The sequence below is a fragment of the Leptopilina heterotoma genome, unplaced genomic scaffold, assembly GCF_015476425.1.
Source record: "Leptopilina heterotoma isolate Lh14 unplaced genomic scaffold, ASM1547642v1 Lhet_22, whole genome shotgun sequence".
In the NCBI taxonomy this organism is placed as follows: domain Eukaryota; kingdom Metazoa; phylum Arthropoda; class Insecta; order Hymenoptera; family Figitidae; genus Leptopilina; species Leptopilina heterotoma.
Window position 1 is genome coordinate 347,997 of NW_025110937.1, and position 22,476 is coordinate 370,472.

Sequence of the window (22,476 nt, forward strand, 5' to 3'; positions counted from 1 at the left end):
GATGTTCATCCTTTTTTCCCCCCCATTTCTCTCTCTGAAGATGAATTCAAAAATTTATTATTCCACTTGCATCAAAGAGAAACTAAATTCCATTTTAATAAAAAAAAACGAAAAAAAAAAGAATCTTCCCTTTCTTTTTAAAAAAAGAAATTTCTTTTTTTATTAAAATGGAATTTTATCACTTTTCAGGAGGACAGAAAGGAGGAATTCTATATTCGATTTTGTTCAAAATAAACTGAATTTTTCTTTTTTGAGCGTAGGAAATATCAATGAATTTTTATTTAAATTTATGGAAATAATTCTTGATAGAAAACGATTTAAGTTTTACGAAAAATACCAAAGGTTCTAAGGAGTTGGAGCTTTTTTTTTTAAAAAAAAGAAGGGAACTTGGTATTTAGCTATTCGGCTCACGGAGAACAATCACGAATGAGTATTTACGAATTAGGAAATTGTGATCTTATTTTTCCATTGGTAGGAATTCCTGTGGAGTTAGATTCGAGACAGAATCGTTGAACTTGAATTGAATTTGAATCGAAAAAAGTAAATAAATTCATTTCTCTTTGGAGAACTATTGAAATTTCGAGCTTTCAAATTTAAGGGCAAATTTAAATTGGAAATTAAAATAAAATTGTTCCAAAGTAGGTTTTAAAGCAATACGAAAACTAAAATTCTATTTTTAATGAGAAATTACAATTTTAATGAAAAATGAAAATTAGCATTTTGATTTTAATGAACAAAATAAAAAGTCATTATCTGATGATGATGATGATGATGATGCTCTTCCTCCTGATTTTTATATGAATCCTTTTCTAAAAAATTAAAATTAATAATTAATTTTTAAAAAGAAGCAAAAAGTAGTTATCAAACTAAAAAAAAGTAGTAAAAAAGTAGCTATCGAAAAATTAAACTTGCCAACAAAAAACCTTGTTTTAGACACTTCACAAAACTGACAAAAATTTCATTCCATATTTTTTATTTATTATTTATGAAAATAATTGAATTCTTTTGGTAACGATTTTATTAGAACTTTTTTAAATAATTGAATTTGCAAGAAGAAATTTATTATTTTTAAAAATAATTAAATTTTGTAAAGAATTTTATTAAAATGCCTCAAAATAATTGAATTTTTGAGAAAAATTTTGTTATTTATCAAAATAATTCAATTCTTTCGAAGAATTATTTATGTAAATAATTGAATTCTTAGGAAGAATATTATTAAAATCTAAAAGAAGAATTTTTTAATTTTATTTATTTATTAAATTTTATTTATTAAAATATTTGAATGAAATTAAATTCCTGTGAAAAATTCTAATATTTTTGTAAATAATTGAAGTCTTCCAAAGAATTAAAAAAAAACTTTTTTTAGATAATTGGTTTTTTCTAGGAATTGAAATTAAATTTTTAAGAATAATTACATTTTTTCTGTAGTTCTTGTAAAATTATATTAAAAATAATTGAAATCCTGCGATAAATTTTATTATTTATGAAAATAATTGAATTTTTAAGAGTAATTATATTTTTTGTGTAGATCCTGTAAAATTGTATTAAAGATAATTGAAATCCTGCGATGAATTTTATTATTTATAAAAATAATTGAATAGTTTTAAAAAACTTTGTTAAAATTTTTTTTAAATAATTGAATTCCTGAGAATAATTTTATTATTTAAGAAAATAATTCAATTCTGGCAACGAATTTTATTAACATTTTGTTTTTAAATAATTGAATTCTTTTAGGAAACTTTTTTAAAATAGTACCTAGATATTGAAAATCATTTAAATTTTTGAAAATAATTGAAATTTTCCCAAAAATTTTATTAAAGTTATTGAAAATAATTGAATTTTGTCGACAAATTTTGCTATCTATATAAAGATAATTAAAATCTTGATGAGGATTTTTTAAAAATTCTTGAAACTAATTGAATTTCTGCGAAGAATTTTATTAGTTTTGAAAATAATTATATTCCTAAAAAAATTTGATTTCTTTTGAAAATAATTTAATCCTTGAAAAGAATTTTAATATTTATGAAAATAATTAAATGATTGCGTAGAATTTTATCAAGATTTTTTTTAAATAATTGAATTCTTTTGGGAAATATTTTTAAAATAGTAAATATTGAAAATTTGAAAAACATTTGCATTGTTGAAAATTTTTGAAAATAATTGAAATTTTGTCAAGAATTTTATTATTTTTGAAAATAATTATACTCTTGTGATGAAAATTATTATTTATGAATATAATTGAATTTTTGCAAAGAATTTTTTTTATATTCCTAAAAATAATTGAATTTCTCGGAAGAGTTTCGATATTTATAAGGATAATAATTGAATTCTTTCGAAAAATAGCGATAAAATTTATGAAAATAATTGAATTTCTGCGAAAATTTTTTTCACTTTTAAAAATAATTAAATTCCTAAAAAGAATTTTATTATAATTTTCAAAAATAATTGAATTTCTGAGAAGAATTTTATTATTTATGAAAATAATTGAATTATGGGGAAAATTTTTATTAAACTGTTTAAAAAGAATTGAATTTCAGTAAAGAATTTTGTTATCTTTGAAAATAATTGAATTCTTTATAAGAATTTTATAAACATTATTTTAAATAATTCATTTTTTTCGAAATATAATAAATATTATGAAAATTTTATTTTAAATAATTCAATTCTTCTGGATAATTTTATTTATGAAAATAATAGAATTTTTCGATTAATTAATTGAAAATAGTATTAAAAATAATTGAAATTCTTCAATGAGTTTAATTATTTATGAGAATAATCGAATTCCTGCTTAGAATTTTATCGAACATTTTTTTTTAAAACTGATTTTCTATGAAAAACATTTTTTTTAGTGAAAGCAATTGAATTATTTTTAAGAATTGTATAGAGATTTTGTTAAATAATTGATTTTTTCGAAATTTTTTTGAAAATAATATTCTAAATTAATTGAATTCCTGTGTAGAACACGGAATCTCTATTTCCTCCTTCTTGATTGTCAGTCTGAAAAATAAAGAAATAAGTAAATTTTTTTTCGAAACAAAAAGATTAAAATATTTTTTTTTACTTTCAAAGACTTTCGTTTATAGGGAAGATTCTTTCAAATGATGAATGCTGATATTATCAAAAAGGGAAAAGAAATTTTCAGTGATACTTCAATCAAACTGTCAGGGTACAAACTTCTAACAGACTTTAATTGTTTACCTTCCTTATAAAAAATTTTCTTTCTCCTTATTCCTTATATAAAATATATACATGTTTTAAAAATGCAAAAATTCATTCGAATTTTTAAACTCGTGGAGTAAAAGGAATGCGGCATTTGTTCGTCGAACGTTGTAACGTTGACACATAACCACCTTCTGCTTCTGAAATAACCCCGGGGAATGTCCATATATTTCTAAAAAAAACGTTAAATGCCACTTGCAGTTAACGCGCATCGAACACGAGGCTTATTTTCCAAGGCGAAAGTAAAAAAAAACAAAATAAACACTGATTTTTTGTAATTTTAATTTTGAGTAACTTTCGTCCCTTAGTTCACTACATAAAATTTTCTATACACCTTTGGGGAAACTGAGAAAACTTGACAAAAATTTTCCACTTGTTTATGAGTTTATGAATTTTGCAGCATGTTTGCGGAGTGTATCTCTGAAAAATCTATTAATATCGAGGCAGGAAAGGAAAGAAAAAGTGAAAGATTGATTGGGAGCCGAAAGCCCAGGCAGATTAGCGGTTTATCGTCTGATGATCTTTATAGAGGATCGTTGAGTGATCTTTTGCGACTTTGTATATATACAGTATGTGTATATAGTCTCGCACACAAACTTAAATGATGGACCAAAACAGAGAAGCGCGAGTTGCATTTCAATGGATTCGGGCGTACGTAAAACTTTTTCGTAGATTCCGCGAGGGTAAAAAGGTAAAAATCTTCAACGACCGTCGCTGAGGATTGAAAGATCTACAAAGGATACCGCCCGTTTCGCAACGAGTCCTATATACCCCGGGCCTGGGACTTACCAGTCGTCAAATTTATCTGTGCGCCCCAATTTTACACTGACGATCATTTTTTTTTCTCAAAGCGCCAAAAAATTGTTCTCTTCTCAACTTTACTATTTAACTGTACTATTTCTCTTTTTATTTACACTGTAGACAAATTTTGACGCGATTTTCTTTTCCTTTTTTCTGATAATTATTTAGAAACCAAAAATACAATATTTTCACAATTAATATTGGAATAAAAATTAGCAACAATAGTAAAAAAATGATGCGCCACTAAAATCTACTATTTCTGCACTTTTTGAGAATTTCCACTACTTTAAATTCGCTGATACTAGAAATCAAAAAATTATTCTCAAAAAATTGTAATCAAATTCTTTAAAACGATTCAATTATTTTCAAAAAATATTCGAAATTCAATTATTTTAATATCTAGTATTTTCATAAAATTTGGCAAAAGAATTCAATTATTTAAAAAAAAAATTGATAAAGTTCATCAAAAATTCAATTTTTTCTATTTCTGACAATAATTTCTTCTTAAATAACTTAATTCTTGAAGAACTATCATAAAATTATTACTTATAAACTATTTAATGAATAATTTTACTTAAAAATTTTAATATTAATTGGATTTCAAAAGAGTTGCGTTTACAATCTACTCTGTCATCTTAAATTTATTTAAAAAACATGAAGATATCGATTAATTCCTATAGAAAAATAATAATAATAATTAAATATTTATTTAAAAAAGAAATTATTGATGTTTTCAAATAATTTTACTTTTGAAGAAATTTGTAAAAAATGTAATATGTATAACATTCTTTTGAGCATCTAATAATTTTTTGAGTGAATCAAAATATTCTTCAGGTTCAGGAAAAAAGTAAAAATCAGCCAGGAAAAAATCTGGAAATCAGGGAAACGTCAGGAAAAAACAATATTAAATTTTCGTGGCAACCGTGCTTTAGTAAAAGTCATTTGTATCTGGACGGTATGTGAGAGAATTAAATTTAATTAGATAAAAAACTTTTTTCAAACTTTAGAATTCACATATAACATACCGTAATACAAATTGATATTAAAATTGACATAAACCATGCGTGTGAACTAGATTTTACAGTATAATTTCATATAATTCTCTTAATTGAAAAATTCAATTATAAAGAGAATGAAAGAAGAAAAAAACTGATAAACAGAAATCCTAATTTTCCGTTTTCTCTGCGATCATTTTCCATATTTAGCAATGATTTAATTTCTTGTACGTGATTAAGTTTACTTTAAGTCGCTTTAAGTGAATAAAAGAAAGAGGAAAAAAAATGTGTGAGTATTAGAAATGTCAACTTGTATTTGACGAGTTGCAATTTCACTACCAATTTCGGATATATATCCTAACGCAATTGAAATAAATCCATGTATGACATTTTTTTTCCTCCTATTAATGTAACGACATATTTTCTGTGTATTTGAGGTGATTTGAGGCTTCTTGGAAATTGCGCAATATTTTCTCTCTCTGTCTCTCTCTCTAAATATAGGCGCAATTCTATCAAAACTTCCCCTTTCGAAAAGTTTATCTCATTGAAAAAATAAATAGATACTATTCCGAAAAATTTATTTTTAATCGTAGAATTTAAAATTACAATTGAAATTTGTTACATATTACGAATTAAGGAAAAATTAAGGAATTTTGGGTATATTTTTCGATTAACGAATTTCTTTCTTGAAATTTTCTGAGACTTCGAAAAAGACAAAGTATTTTTAAATATATTTATTTTTCAATATTTTTTTCAGTTTAAAAATACTTTCTGCTCTTTTTCGTACTCAAGTTCTTATATTGTAATTGCATTATCCAGATGCGCCAATTACCTTGTCAATTATATCGATTAATGATCGTCACCATATTTATTTTGCGACCAATCAAAATTTTAGTTATGGCAATGTTGAGGTGTACATCTTCACTGTTAAAAGTGAGTAATATCTTTTTTTTTCCAAAAGCTATTATTATGAGTTATCTCAATCTAATGTCAACTATATTTTTAATCTCTTCTTCGTTATTCGTTTCATTCTTTTCCTCCATTTATTTTCTCTCTGCATTTTAATTTTCGTTTAAAAAATCCACCGAATTTCCGCGACTAAAAATTATAAATTTCAATCCAAATTCCGACTGTATTTGGAAATTTTTCATTTTCCTAATGAAATTCGTGAGACAAAAGTAGTTTTTTCGGTACAGTTTTTTTTTTTTTTTTTTTGAGAGTTTTTTCTAGAGAGTATGAAAAAAGTGATTTTTGAAAATGAAAATCATGATGAGAGTTGTTAATTATAATCAGGATGGACTAATGATGAGGAGGGAAGTTCATGTCGGAAGTCATGAAGGTAGAGTAACGTGGATGGAATTTAGATAGTGACACCAAGAGTCACCGGAATTTGAGTGTTGCATAGCCCGGGTACTTGGCGATCCTGGATTCATGATCGGCGATCCGCGATCCACGAATCCGCTCCCCAATTTTGCTTCTTCTCCTCTTTCCCATCATTCCACCCTGTGGAAGCCTAATGATCTTTTTTCGTCTCTTTTTTCCTCGCTTCTTTCGATTTTAAAAAGTAAACGAAAAAAAAAATTAAAAAATAAATAAAAATCTCTGAGACAATCGCTAGGAAAAACAATTTGTACGCAAAAAAAGTAATTGTAAATTTTAGACATAAAAAGAATTACTTACAACATAATTCACTAATACTGGAAATCAAAAAACTATTCTCAAAAATTATAATCAAATTTTTTAAAACGATTCAATTATTTTCAAAAAATATACGAAATTCAATTATTTTCCATATCAACTATTTTCACAAAATTTCGCAAAAGAATTCGATTATTTAAAAAAAAAATAATAAAATTCATCCAAAATTGAATTATTTTCAAAAAATATTCGAAATTCAAATATTTTCACAAAATTTCGCTAAAGAATTCAATTATTTAAAAAAAATTGATAAAACTCATCAAAAATTCCATTACTTTCATAAATAATGAAATTTTTACAGAAATTCAATTAATTTAGAATAGCATTTTCAAAAAAATTTCGAAAAAATCAATTATTTAATAAAATTTTTATACAATTCTTCACTATAATTCAATTGCTTTCACTAAAAATAACATTTTTCATAGAAATTCACTTTTTAAAAAAGTTTGATGAAATTCTAAGCAAGGATTCGATTATTTTCATAAATAATAAAACTCATCGAAGAATTTCAAATATTTTCAATACCTATTTTAAATTAATTAATCTAAAAATTAATAAAATTTTTCGCAATAATTCAATTATTTTCATAAATAATGAAATTCATAGCAGGATTTCAATTATTTTTATTACAATTTCACAGGAATTGCTCAACAATTGTAATTATTCTTAAAAATTTAATTTCAATTTCTCAAAAAAATGTTTTTTTAAAATTATTTGAAAGAATTCAATTATTTACAAAAATATTAGAATTTTTCACAGAAATTCAATAATTTTTAAATATTTTAATAAAATTCTTCCCAAGAATTTAATTATTTTCACAAATAAAGTATTTCACAAAAATCCAATTATTTGAAATAAAATTTTCATAATATTTATTATATTTCGAAAAAATTAATTATTTAAAACAATGTTCATAAAGTTCTTATGACGAATTCAATTATTTTTAAAAATTACAATTTTTTTACAGAAATTTAATTCTTTTTGAACATTTTAATAAAATTCTTCCGAAGAATTCAATTATTTACCCTAAATAATTCTTCGAAAGAATCAAATTATGTCGATATATAACAAAATTATTCCCGAAAATTGAATTATTTTGAGGTATTTTAGTAAAATTGTTTACAAAATTTAATTATTTTCATAAATAACAATATTCATCACGAGAATTCAATTATTTTTAAAAGTAATAAATTTTTTCCTAGAAATTCAATTATTTTAAGGAATTCTAATAAAATCGTTCGCAACAATTCAATTATTTTCATAAATAATAAAATGCTTTTTAGAAATTCAATTATTTTCAAAAACAATACACTTCTACTCAGAAATTCAATTATTCTTTAAAATTTTAATAAAATTCCTTGAAACTATTCAATTATTTTCATAAATAATAAAATTCATTAAAGCATTTCAATTATTTTTAATACAATTTTACAGGAATAATCTCAAAATTCAATTATTTTTAATTATTCAATTCATAATTTTTAAAAACTTTTCGCAATTTAATGATTTTTAATATCTACTATTTTCATAAAATTTTCAAACAGAATGTAATTATTTAAAATAATTTTGGTAAAAATCTTCTTAAGAATTCAATTCTTTTCATGAATAAAAAAAATTTCTCAGAAATTTAATTGTTTAAAATTTAAATTATAATTTGTATGAAATTAGTCGAAAGAAATGAATTATTGAAAATGATTTATAAAATTCTTCGCAAGAATTAAATTATTTTTATAAATATTTAAATTCTTTCATGAATAATAAAATTCGTTGCAGGAATTCAATTTATTATCAAGATAAGAAAGAAGTAAATATTTTGATGAAAATTGGGAAAAAATCAGGAAAATAAAATATAGAATGGAATTTTTGTCAAATTTGTGAAGTTTCTAAAACGAGTTTTTTTGGTCGTCAAGTTTAATCTTTCGATTGCTGCTTTTTACTACTTTTTTTTAGTTTTAAAGACACTTTTCGATACTTTTTTTTAGTTTGAAAGCCACTTTTTGCTAATTTTTCAAAATTAATTATCCTGAGCGAAGTCTGGGATTAAAAAATCTGAATCCAATCTTCATGAGTACAAGTATTTTCTAGATTAAAACATTATGAATCCATTCTTTTTTTTCTATATCAAAAAATTTGTGAAAAGAAAATCCTTGTTTTTTAACATTCTTTTACAGTTCTTTTTGTCAATGAAAATAAAAAAAATGTTAGGGGAAAGATTATTAGGACACTATTTGGTGGGAATTTTTGGGAGTATCGAAACTGGACTGCTCGCGTTCTTATGCTTCAATTCTCTGACAGCATTCGCAGCGCAAGTGGTATGTCTGGCGTTCTATACTGTTGAGATTCTGTTTGTACTACTTCGGTCTCTGTGGTATGCAGTCACGGATGCGACGATGTACACAGTAACATGGTCGGCATATACCTCTGCCAACTTTATGCGCGTCCACACGACCCATAAAGAAACAAGTCAAGGCGAAATTTCAACAAGGGGACCACAGCTCTCTTAACTATTCTTTTTTTTTCTCCTTTAATTTCTTTTTAATCGAAAAAGTAGGTATTACAGTAATCTCTCATTAAAGTATCATACACACCGAGGAGGGGGAGGGGGGGGGGGGGACAAAAATTTACTTTACTCAAATAATCGATTACTTATTTCTATTATCAAGCGAATATTTTCCTGGCAATGAATATTTTTTTTACTGCAGGGAATATTTATTTGATACAAAATATTTTGATACAAAATATTTTTACAAAAAATATTTTGATACAAAATATTTGCTACAAATAAATATTTCTTCGACACAACGAAATATTTATTTGATAACAGAGAATAGAAATCATTCATTTACACCAATTTTTTTTTTTTTTTGTCTAAAATCCTAAAATGACTCTTTAGACAAAAAAAATATTAAATTCGCTAGAGAAAAATGTTACACTTTGATCGAGAAAAAAAAATTGAAAGAAAATTTGCCATTTGGCTTTATTGGTTATTACCATTTTCCACGGTTGTGTATAGTCGACATTGTCGATGACGGTACTCCATGATTGGACGTCCCGACGCCCCGACGTTGTCATGGTAACCCACCCCTTCGAATGGGGTTGGAACTGTAGGAGAGAGGGAGGGGGGGGCGAATAACTCGCGAAAACACGTAAATTAAACGCTCTATGGGGAAGTTGATGGGGCGGAATGGGGCCGAGTAGGTCCTGACTGTGAAACATAGCTATCATAAACGGATATTAAACCATATTTCCGGTATAAAGAATTACGCATCTACTTTTTTCCTCAAATGGCAAATAAAAAAAATCCTTTCACACTTTTTCATTTTTATTTTCTCAATTTTCTCCTTTTATTGTTTCTGAAGAATAATTGTTTGCATTTGTTGAGTTTTTATTAATTTTCGATATATAAGTAAGTCTATTTAAAATTATATGAACATGAATAGCAACAGCAATAATAATTGAATCTATGTTCTGAATTGAATTCTTACGAATGATTTTATTAGGATTTTTTAAAATAATTTAATTTCCAAGAAGAAATTTATTACTTTTAAAAATAATTGAATTCTTCTGATGAATATTGTTATTTATGAAAATAATTGAAATTTGCAAAGAATTTTAATAAAATACCTTAAAAATAATTGAATTTTCGGAAATAATTTTGTTATTTATCTTTAATAATTCAATTCTATCGAAAAATTATGTATGTAAATAATTAAATTCTTGAGAAGAATTTTATGAAAATATTTAAATAATTGATTTCTTTTGACTAATTTTATGCAAATTATAATTCAAACAATAAAATTTGAATTCCTGAGAAATATTTATTATTTATGAAGAGAATTGAATTCTTACGAGGATTTTTACAAAAAATCTTTTGGAAATTTTATGAAAATAGTAGATATTGAAAATCATTAAATTGCGACAAGTTTTTAAAAATAATTAAATTTTACGAAGAATTCTATTAAAATTTTTAAGAATAATTTAATATCTGTGTGGCATTTTATTAAATTTTTTTTGAAAATAATTGAATTCCTAAAAAGCATTTTATTATTTATGAAAATAATTGCATTCTTACTAACGATTTTATTAGAATTTTTAAAAATAATTGAATTTCCAAGATGAGGTTTATTACTTTAAAAAATAATTGAATTCTTGTGATGAATATTGTTATTTATAAAAATAATTGAATTTTCTAAACAATTTTATTAAAATGCCCCAAAATAATTGAATTTTGAGATTATTCCTGTAAAATTGTATTAAAAATAATTAGAATCCTTGGATGAATTTTATTATTTATGAAAATAATTTAATAGTTTCAAAGAATTTTATTAAAAATTTTAAAGAATAATTGAATTTCTGAGAAGATGTGTATTATTTTTAAAAATAATTGAATTTCTAAAAAGCATTTTATTATTTATGAAAATAATTAAATTGTTGCGAACGATTTTATTAGAATTCTTTAAAATAATTGAATTTGTTGTTATTTATGAAAATAATTAAATTTTGTAAATAATTTTACTAAAATACCTCAAAATAATTCAATTTTCAGAAATAATTTTGTTATATATCGACATAATTGAATTTTTTCGAAAAATTATTTATGTAAATAATTGAATTCTTCGGAAGAATTTTATTAAAATGTTCAAAAAATTGAATTTCTGAGAAAAATTTTGTTATTTTTAAAAATAATTTTATTCGTCATAAAAATTTTATGAACATTGTTTCAAATAATTAATTTTTTCGAAATAAAATAAATATTATGAGAATTTTATTTTAAATAATTGGAATTTTTGTGAAATACTTTATTTGTGAAAATAATTAAATTCTTGTGAAGAATTTTATTAAAATATTTGAAAATAATTGAATTTCTGTGAAAAATTCTAATATTTTTGTAAATAATTGAATTCTTTCAAATAATTTAAAAAAAAACATTTTTTCGAGAAATTGAAATTAAATTTTTAAGAATAATTACAATTGTTGAGCAATTCCTGTAAAATTGTATTAAAAATAATTGAAATCCTGCGATGAATTTTTATTATTTGTGAAAATAATTGAATATTTGGGAAAAATTTGATTAAATTTTTCAAAAATAATTGAATTCCAGAGAAGAATTTTATTATTTATGAAAATAATTGAATTCTCGCTTATAATTTTATCAAAAAAATTTTTTTTAAAAATTGAATTTCCACGAAAAATCTTATTATTAGTGAAAGTAATTGAATTATTGTGAAGAATTGTATAAAAATTTTATTAAATAATTGATTTTTTTGAAATTTTTTTGAAAAGTGTTATTCTAAATTAATTGGATTTCTGGAAAATTTTATTGTTTATGAAAATAATTGAATTTTGGATGAATTTATGCCAATTATTTGTATTTCAGCGATATGTTTAAGAGAAAAATTAAAAATGCTTTACTAGAAAAGAAGTTTATTGTAAATAGAATGTTTAAAGAATAAAAAAGGACAAGTGGGGGGGGGGAGAAATTATAAATGTTTAAAGAGAAAAAAGAATTGTTTATTATAAAAAGAGGCTAAGAATAAAAAAAAAAATGAAAATGGTAAGGGGGGAGAATTACCTTAGTGGGAATCACACGGTCGGTCGCACTTTGAGGCAATAAGGCGGAAGGTTTTTACCATCAATTTAAAAGGCGAGGCTACCGATTCTATCGCATTTAATCGGCAACTGATCACATGCAAATCCATGCCGCGTTCGCGGTAAAACAAGATAGAGCGAGACGAGTGGCATCGTCGTCGAATGAAATAAAACCGAACTAAAGGAGAGAAACAGAAGGAGATCTTTTCAAAGGCGCACTTTCCAAGGGACTTTACCGACAAGATAGAATCTCGATTCCGTGTTTGCTACTATACCCCTCTTGTGCTCCCTCCCGTCTCGCGAATCACGATCTCAATATTCATCTTATCCAAAAGGACATCTAAAATTCACCTGTGAATTGGCCCTAATGATTTTCGAATACAATATTGTAAAAATATATTCAAAAGTTTTCTGTTTTAAAAGATTGCAAATTATTTTCTGGTAATTTTATTTTTCTATTTTCTTTACTAGAATTTGGTGAGAGAGCTGGTGATTTGTATCTGGGTGATGTGTGAGAGAATATCTTGAATTATAAACAAGAGATTTTTTTCGATTTTTTTTCTTTCATATATTTCGTTTCAATTTATTCGTTTCTGATTGAAAGGTAACTGAAAAATAAAAAGAAGGACAATTTTTTTTTGGCAAATTATATTTTTTCGATTCTGAAAAAAATTCGTATGGTTAAATATTTAATTTGTTGTTTTTTCGCACGTTATATTCGCATTGTATGTAGATTAGACAGCTGGTGAATGGGAGAAAAACGTCACTCTTTGAGTCCCTACACCTTTTGCTTAAGACATTGCTTCATGTCGATTTACGATGCACCTGCCACTGTAAATTCCACACCTATAACTCAATCAATCAATCGAAATGGAGGCAAGAAAAAAAAATAGATTTACACAAATTTTCAAGTGTTTGATGTGCGCTTATCTTTACAGATATATATCTGTTTTGGAAAATACTTCTTTTTTTCGGATTTGAAATTAAAAGTTCAAATAATTTTTGAATTCATAATTTTATGAATTAAAAACTTTTCTTTCTTTTTTTAAAAAGAAAATTTGGAAAAATCACAGTCGAGATTGGTAGGTGGTCACTTTTTCTAAAAAATATTTTCTAATCCTTTTTGTCTAAAAAAAGCGATTTCTAATGAAATCTGTTTTCTAAAAAAAGTTTTTCTAACAAGTTTTGATTTCTAAAAAAAATTTTCTAAAAAGTTATGATTTCTAATAATTATTTTCCTAAAATTTGTAAAATTCTATAATTTTCATAAAAGTTAGAGAATTGTTAAAAAAACTAAGAATAAAAAATAAAAATTATTTTACATATTTTCTGTTTTTCAATCATAATTTTCTTTACAAAATTATAAGTTTCTTTTTGAAAAAGAAGGAAAATATTTTATAAAATTACATTTTTTTATCACAATTTATTTATCAAAATTCTGTTTTTCTTGGAAAAAAAATAATAATTTGCATTATTTTTATAAGAAAATTTCAAAAATTAATTCATCTTTAAAACACATTTTTAGAAAATTTTATAAAACTTGAGGAAAAAAATCCTTATAATTTCTATATGTTAATTACGATTTTTAACTATATTATTCTAAAGTTTCGTTCAAAAATTTGCATAATTTCTATTTTTTACTATAATTTTTGAACGAAATCTCAAGTATTTGTTTTAAAGAATTAAAAATTTGTTATAAATTTTATTTTTTAATCATTTGTACCTATTAGTTGAAAAAAATTGTTTTGAAAATAACCTTTATTAGAAAAAGAAATTTTTAGAAAATGACCTTTATTAGAAGAAAGAAAATTAGAAAATCACCTTCATTAGAAAAAAGTTTTTTAGAAATTCACCTTTATTAGAAAAAAAATTTTTAGAAAATAAAAAATTAGAAAATACGTTTTAGAAAAATTGTACCCCAATCGTCGAGATTTTTTAGTTTTTTTTTATTAAATTTTTCTTTTTTGTAAAATTTTACCTAACTTTTGAATTCATATTTCTATAAATTAAAAACGTTTCGTTCTTAGTCAAAATTGTTTTTTAAATAATTGAATTCTTTTGGAAAATTGTATTAAAATTGTAGAATACTGATAATCATTGAATTAAGAAGAATTTTTTTAAATAATTAAAATTTTACTATGAATTTTATTAAAATTTTTGAAAATAATTGGATTTTATTACCTGCCTTTGAAAATAATTGAATTTTATTTAAATTTTTGAAAATAATTGAATTCCTCCGCATGATTTTATTATTTATGAAAATAATTAAATCCCAAAAAAGAATTTTAAAATTTATGCAAATAATTGAATTCCTGCTATGAATTTAATGCGGAATTTAAAAATATTTGAATATTTCGAAAAAAAATTATGCAAATTCTATTTTAAATAATTGAATTTCTGTAAAATTTTGTAATTCTGTAAAATTTTGGAAAATAGTTGGAATGTTCATGTAGAATGTTATCAAAATTTTTGTTCAATAATTAAATTTTTTTGGGAAATTTTATTAAAATCGTAAAATATTAAAAATCATTGAATTAAGAAATATTTTTGAAAATAATTGAAATTTTACCATGAATTTTATTAAAATTTTTAAAAATAATTGGATTTTATTACCTACTTTTGAAAATAATTGAATTTTGTCGATGAATTTTGCTATTTATTTATAAAGATAATTGAAATGTTGATGACAATGTTTTTTAGATTTTTCGAAAATAATTGAATTTCTGCAAGGAATTTTATTAATTTTAAAAATAATTGAATTGTTGAGATGAATATTGTTATTTATTAAAATAATTGAATTTTACAATGAATTTTATAAAAGGTCCTAAATATAATTGAATTGCGGCGAAATTTTTATTTGTTTTGAGAAAATAATTGAATTTTTACAATGAATTTTATTAAAATTTTTAAAAATAATTGGATTTTATTACTTTTGAAAATAATTGAATTATGTCGATGTATTTTGCTTTTCATTTATAAAGATAATTAAAATGTTAAAGACAATTTTTTTTAGATATTTTGAAATTAATTGAATTTCTGTGAAAATTTTTATTAATTTTTAAAATAATTGAATTCTTGAGATGAATATTATAATTTATGAAAATAATTGAATTTTACAATGAATTTTATAAAAATTTCTGAATATAATTGAATTTCTGCTAAGAATTTTGCTATTTATAAAGATAATTGAAATGTTAACGAGAATTTAAAAAATTTTTTTTTAAATAATTGAATTTCTTGAAAGAATTTTAATATTTATTAAGATAGTTGAATTCTCTCATATCTGCAGTAAAACTGTGTTTGACTTTTGATTTGATTTTTTACATTCACTTTAATTTCTAATTTTTTAAACTTCGTTTTTGTTTTAAACTTTTGCTTCGACTTTTACTTTAATCTCTTCGAAAGTCAAAATGAAGGTTAAAGTTTAAGTTAAAACGAAGATTAAAGTTCAGTTTAAATTTTAAAATGAAGGTTAAAGTTCACGTTAAAATGAAGGTTAAAGTGAAAGTCAAAGTGTAGGTTAAAGTTGAAGTTAAAATGAAGGTTAAAGTGTAGGTTAAAGTAATAGTTAAAGTCAAATTCAAAATTAAGCTTAAAGTGAATGTTAAATTTCAGGTTAAACTGAAGGTTAAAGTGAAAGTTAAAGTTCACGTTAAAATGAAGGTTGAAGTGAAAGTCAAAGTGTAGGTTAAAGTGAAAGTTAAAATGAAGGTTAAAGTGTAGGTTAAAGTGCTAATTAAAGTCAAATTCAAAATCAAGCTTAAAGTGAAGGTTTAATTTCAGGTTAAACTGAAGGTTAAACTGAAGGTTAAAGTGAAAGTTAAAGAGTAGGTGAAAGTGAAAGTTAAAATGAAGGTTAAAGTGTAGGTTAAAGTGATAATTAAAGTAAAAATCTAAATTAAGCTTAAAGTGAAGGTTTAATTTCAGGTTAAACTGAAGGTTGAAGTGAAAGTTCAAATCAACAACTTTGGTATCAAATTCTTTTCGAATTTCTCTCACTTTAACAATTAGTAAATACAGATAATTAAAAAACAATTAAGAATTCGTGACTACAAATCTATCAATCAGTTTCCTTTCTTCTTCTTCTTTCATTTATTTTCACCTTCGTTTTTTTGGAAGAAAGAGATGATAAAATTTGATATGAGATATAGAATTGTTGACTGTCATGAAATGTTTAATAGAGACTTGTTATAAGAAATGTGAAATTGTGTTTATCAGTGGAATCTTGCATATGTAGGAACCGATAAATTGTAGATAATCAATGATAGTTGCGCTGACAGAAAGTCCCCATGGAGCTACCTGCACCGCGGGGTACCATAACTTGAAAACCAAATGCAAGAAGGACAGGATCACAGATCAACAGATCAAGTCAACTGGAGACGATCACTTCGATAGGGGAATTAGGCAGCATGATTCGAGACATTCCATCGTGTCGTGGTCCTTTATAATAAATAACACACAACTCTTACTTGCAAAGTCAGTCTCTCAACAATCATAAAAAAATCAATTGTTTTTCATCAAAAAAAAAGAAAAAAAGAAAAATAATTTTCAATTTTAAATGGCACTGCAAAGTCTGTCTCTCAACAATCATCAAAAATCAATTGCTTTTCATTAAAAAAAAAAGAAAGAAAAAATAATTTTTAATTATAAATGGTACTGCAAAGTCTGTCTCTCAACAATCATCAAAAATCAATTGTTTTTCATCAAAAAAAAAAAAAAAAAAAATTATAATTTGGAATTTTAAATGATTGTTTAGGTTCCTTAACTAGTTTTAGGTGAAGAAAAATTGTCTTGAATATTTTGTCAAATATAAATAAATTGGAAAGAATAAAAAAATTGAGTTTATATCGAGAAAGGGGTAGGAGAGGATTTTCTTTGATAAATCAACATCGTGGGAGAGTATGTTCACCTCGCGTGGGGTCCATGACAAAGACATAGGTCAGCAAATCTTTGTAAGTTACAAAGATCTCGCCTTGATGTTCGATCTTCGTAGAACAAAGATCATGGACCACTCACGTTCACAGTGTGTCATTTCGAAAGAAAACAACCTATCGAAACCTTTTTTTTCCGATCTCAAGAATGATTGTATTGATGAATAATAATTTTTGATACAGCAAATTATAAAATCAAATTGTAAACCTCATGAAACAAAAGTCTGTAAACCGTAAAACATTAAAACAGATAAAAGTCAAAGACAAAAAACGAATCTTTAATTCGTCTTTTTTTTGTCTCAATTTGATATACGTAAAAAACTGAATAAAAACAAAAACTTTTTTTTCAAATTAAAATTTTTCGAATAGATGAAGGTGAAAGAGAAATTCATCCTTTACTCTTATATTTCGATTCGAGTGCATCGGAGTAGAGATTACGGGAGCTTACTTTGTTCATTTTAAATATATCTCTATGGTCATTGTACAATTCATGTCATATTATAATTTATAAATGCTAATCCACTTAGTTCATTCAAGTACCAGAAGTTGCACACCAATGAAACAGGGCGCCGATTTTCAAATCACACTGCACCTGCTTTTCAACCCCAGTTCGCCGAGTGAGGAGAATTTCAAACTCAGGAACTCAATAATAGGGTGTCGATGTATCGAGAGGAAAAAAAAACACGTGCACCCAATATTCCAAACATATTTCGTTTTGTTGAAACAACTCCCCCCACTCTCAATTTCAACCCTTCGTCTCGAAAAATTATTCGAAATTAATTTACAAATAAATAAATAAATACATTTAAGATTTCTTTAAATTCATTTCAATTTACACTGTAAACATTTAGGTAGTAAATGGTATCAGTAATTTGGGTTTATAGTTTTTCGAGTTAAATTGGAATTTCAACCACCAATTGAAGTTTAGAAATAATTGAAATACAGTTGAAGTTTAAAATAATAAAATTGTAATTAGAAACAATTGAAGTTTAAAAGTAATAGAAATTAGAAACAACTGAAGTTTAGAAATAATTGAAATACAGTTCAAGTTTAAAATAATAAAATTGTAAATAGAAACAATTGAAGTTTAAAAGTAATTGAAATTAGAAACAACTGAAGTTTAGAAATCATTGAAATTAGAAACAATTGAAGTTTAGAAATCATTGAAATTGGAAACAGTTGAAATTTAGAAAACAATTCAAGTTTAGAAATTATTGAAATTGGAAGCAGTTGAAGTTTAAACATAATTGAAATTGGAAACAGTTGAAGTTTAGAAATTATTGAAGTTGTAAACAGTTGAAGTTTAGAAATCATTGAAATTAGAAACAGTTGAAGTTTAAAAACAATTGAAGTTTATAAATGATTGAAATTGGAAGCAGTTGAAGTTCAGAAATCATTGAAATTAAAAACAATTGAAGTTTATAAATCATTGAAGTTGGAAACAGTTGAAGTTTATAAATCATTGAAATTAGAAATAATTGAAGTTTAGAAATCATTGAAATTGGAAACAATTGAAATTGAAAACAATTGAAGTTTAAAAATCATTGAAATTGGAAACAGTTGAAATTTAGAAAACAATTAAAGTTTAGAAATTATTGAAATTGGAAGCAGTTGAAGTTCAGAAATCATTGAAATTAGAATCAATTGAAGTTTAGAAATTATTGAAGTTGGAAACAGTTGAAGTTTATAAATCATTGAAATTAGAAACAGTTGAAGTTTAAAAACAATTGAAGTTTATAAATGATTGAAATTGGAAGCAGTTGAAGTTCAGAAATCATTGAAATTAGAAACAATTGAAGTTTATAAATCATTGAAGTTGGAAACAGTTGAAGCTTATAAATCATTGAAATTAGAAATAATTGAAGTTTAGAAATCATTGAAATTGAAAACAATTGAAGTTTAAAAATCATTGAAATTGGAAACAGTTGAAATTTAGAAAACAATTAAAGTTTATAAATTATTGAAATTGGAAGCAGTTGAAGTTTAAACATAATTGAAATTGAGAACAATTGAAGTTTAGAAATTATTGAAATTGGAAACAATTGAAGTTTATAAATCATTGAAGTTGGAAACAGTTGAAGCTTATAAATCATTGAAATTAGAAATAATTGAAGTTTAGAAATCATTGAAATTGGAAACAATTGAAATTGAAAACAATTGAAGTTTAAAAATCATTGAAATTGGAAACAGTTGAAATTTAGAAAACAATTAAAGTTTATAAATTATTGAAATTGGAAGCAGTTGAAGTTTAAACATAATTGAAATTGAGAACAATTGAAGTTTAGAAATTATTGAAATTGGAAACAGTTGAAGTTTAGAAATCATTGAAATTAGAAACAGTTGGAGTTTAGAAATAATTGAAATTAGAAATAATTGAAGTTGGAAACATTTGAAATGAAAAACAATTGAAGTTTAGAAATTATTGAAATTGGAAGCAGTTGAAATTAAAAACAATTGAAGTTTAGAAATCATTGAAATTGGAAACAGTTGAAGTTTAGAAAACAATTGAAGTTTAGAAATTATTGAAATTGGAAACAGTTGAAGTTTATAAAACAATTGAAGTTTAGAAATTATTGAAATTAGAAACAATTGAAGTTCAGAAATCATTGAAAATGAAAACAGTTGAAGTTTAGCAATCACAAAAAATTGGAAACAATTGAAGTTCAGACCAATTGGAGTTGAAATTCGTCATTTCTCATTTTAAAAATTGAAACCCAAGTTTATGAAAAATTGAACTCAAATGAAAAAAATGAAAATGAAGAGTTGTATATATGTGGGAAAGAAGTATAAAGATTGTTGTGTCTGGCTTTGTGGAATTGGGATGAAACACAGTGCCTGGTGAACTTCACGGCTCAACCTCTCTGTGTTTTTGCTCTGCATAAACGATGAGCTCGGGTATTTTAATGAAGACATTCCAGGGGCGCTTGCCGATTCCTTGGCGCACGACTGAAAGAGTAAAAGACCAGCCTCCTTCCGAATAAACACGTTCCACCAGCGCCGCAGGTTAAACTCCTTTCGTCCTATCGGCCTATCATCGTTATTATCGTCCCCGTCATTCTCTCATCTGTAACGCGTGCCAGTACATCATCTACTTCTAACGACCACATCATTTCTACTGCCAACTGATTTTCTTTATTTCTAAATTTATTACCTAAACTCCACTAGTCCGCAAGTTGTCTTTTTCATTCCCGAATATTGTCAACTAACTCACCTGAGTTTACTCGCCGAGATTTAATTTACCCTCAATTGTTATTTTGCCTATTCTAAAAAATAATTTTAACTTTCGTTCTAAAAATTTAACATTCGCTTTAAAAATCGGTTTCTTTGTAATCTTAACTTTCGTTTTAAAAATCGATTTATATTTCTAATACGAACTTTACGGACCAAAAATGAAAAATTACTGACAAAAATATAACCAGTTCGAGTCAAATAAGAGAATAATTTACTTAAAACAATAAATTAAATTTTTTACAACTATAAAACATGAAGATATCGATAACTCTGAGTTTCCATTATTTAAAAAAATATTTACTTAATTCAATGAGTTTCAATATCTACTATTTTAATAAAATTCTTCAAAAGAATTCAATTATTTAAAAAAGTTTAATAAAATTCTACGCAAAAATTTAATTGTTTTTAAAAAGTAATAAAGATTTCACAGGAATACAATTATTTACAAATTTTTTATAAATTTGTTCGCAATAATTTAATTATTTTCATAAATAATAAAATTTTTGACAAGGATTCAATTATTTTCGATAAATAATAGAATTCTTTTTAGGAATTCAATTATTTTTATAAATAATAAAACTCATAGAATAATTTCAATTATTTTTAATACAATTTCGATTTTCAAAAATTTAAAAAAAAATCTTGTCGAAATTTCAATTATGTTTATAAATAGTAAAATTCTTCACCGGAATTCAATTATTTTCAAAAATTTTTTATCAATTCAATGATTTTCAATATCTAATTTTTTAATAAAGTTTTCCAAAAGAATCCAATTTATTTAAAAAAAATCTTTGAGTAAAATTCTCCGCAAATGTTTAATTATTTTCATAAATAATAAAAATTTCAAAGGAATTCAATTATTTTCATAAATCATAAAAATAATTGCAGAATTTCAATTATTTTTAACACAATTTTAATCGAATTCTTAGAAAAATGTAATTATTCGTGAAAATATTCAAATTCGTAAAATTAATTCAATTAAAAATTTTTTTAATAAAATTCTTTATGAAAATTTAATTTTAAGAAATATTTAATTATTCAATAAATTATTTATTTGTGTATTTAAAATTTTAAATAATTGAATTTTCGTAGAATTTTCTAATAAAAATTGATTTAACAATGGATATCAGTTAAAATATTAGATAATAATTAAATATTAAAAGCGTTGTAGCGTAAAGTTTTAGAAAAAATAGAATTTTGAAAAGATCTCAAATCAAAATCTTTAAAAATTTGAATGTTTCAAACTCTTAACACAAAATTCTGTGAAATTAATTGTTTTGAAAAAGTTTAATTTAATTTTTTTTTGAAATTATATGAATTTTTTATTATCTACTTTATATTTAATTGAAAAATTTCCGATTAATCGAAATTTTGTAAAATTGAATTTCAAACAAATGAATTTAAAAATTCTCAAAGAACTTTTTCTAAATTTATTAAAAATAATTGATTTAAAAAAGAATTTTAGTTAAAGATTCTTGAAAATAATAATTTAATTGAAATGATAAAAATAATGTTAAAGAAGTTGAAGTAACAATATTTTTATAATATTAAATAATGATTTTATCACTCGGTCATCTTTAATTATTATAAAACGTAAAGAAATTGATTACTCCGAGTCGAAGACTTGAAGTGATAAATTTTTTCACGTTTTATAATAAATATTCTTATAAGTTATGGAATTTCAAAAAGGTTTAAATTTGAATCATTTGAAGAATTTTAATTCCTATCGAAAAATAACAGTGATTAAATATTTATTTAAAAAAGAAGTTATGGATGGTTTTCTTTAATTTCCAATTTAAAAAATTCGTAAATAAATGTAATAAAATATTTTTTTGAGTATCTAATCGTTTTGAGTGTCAAAATCAGAATATTTTTTAGCTTCAAGTAAAAAATCAAAATTTTCTTTGGAAATCAGGGAAAAACAAAATTTAAATTTTTTGACAACCCTGTAATAATTTTTCCTTATAAGAGAAAAAAAAAGAAGAAGTGGAATCACTTCTTTTTCTTTTTCT

The 22,476-nt window shown here is 23.8% G+C and overlaps 1 protein-coding gene across 3 annotated transcripts in view; it reads left to right on the forward strand.

Annotated features, from left to right (window-relative positions):
- The window catches only part of LOC122501985 (blood vessel epicardial substance-like), a 187,111-nt gene that overhangs the window by 138,701 nt on the left and 25,934 nt on the right, over positions 1-22,476 (forward strand). The gene's annotated exons all lie outside the window — the stretch shown is intronic.